We start from the raw sequence: 925 nt of genomic DNA on the forward strand, positions 1-925 counted from the left end.
AATAACAATCAAATCAGCAGTGAGGATCAGAGCTGACAAATATAGGGGAGGTAATAAACAGGTGATTGAGTCCAGGTGAGTCCAATATCGCTGATGTACGTGACAAGGGAAGGCAGGTGTGCAGAAATGATGGTGGCAGGAGTACGCAATGCAGGCAGCCTGGAAGAAGGAAGAGGAAGAGCGGGAGCAGGTGTGATATATAATAATGACATATAATGTGTCTATGTAATGTATCTATTTAATGTGTCTGAATCTATGTAATGTGTCTGTATCTATGTCATGTATCTATGTCATGTATCTATGTCATGTATCTATGTCATGTATCTATGTCATGTATCTATGTCATGTATCTATGTCATGTATGTATGTCATGTACAGTCAGGAGAACAAGTATTTGATACACTGCCGATTTTGCGGTTTTTCCTACTTACAAAGCATGTAGAGGTCTGTAATTTTTATCATAGGTACACTTCAAATGTGAGAGACAGAATCTAAAACAAAAATCCAGAAAGTCACATTGTATGATTTTTTATAATTTAATTTAATAAATTAATTAGCATTTTATTGCATGACATAAGTATTTGATCACTTACCAACCAGTAAGAATTCCGCTCTCACAGACCTGTTAGATTTTCTTTAAGAAGCCCTCCTGTTCTCCACTCATTACCTGTATTAACTGCACCTGTTTGAACTCGTTACCTGTATAAAAGACACCTATCCACACACTCAATCAAGCAGACTCCAACCTCTCCACAATGGATAAGACCAGACAGCTGTGTAGGGACATCAGGGATAAAATTGTAGACCAGCACAAGGCTGGGATGGGCTACAGGACAATAGGCAAGCAACTTGGTGAGAAGGCAACAACTGTTGGCGCAATTATTAGAAAATGGATGAAGTTCAAGATGACGGTCAATCACCCTCG

The sequence above is a fragment of the Oncorhynchus tshawytscha genome, linkage group LG26 (genome assembly GCF_018296145.1).
Source record: "Oncorhynchus tshawytscha isolate Ot180627B linkage group LG26, Otsh_v2.0, whole genome shotgun sequence".
NCBI lineage: Eukaryota > Metazoa > Chordata > Actinopteri > Salmoniformes > Salmonidae > Oncorhynchus > Oncorhynchus tshawytscha.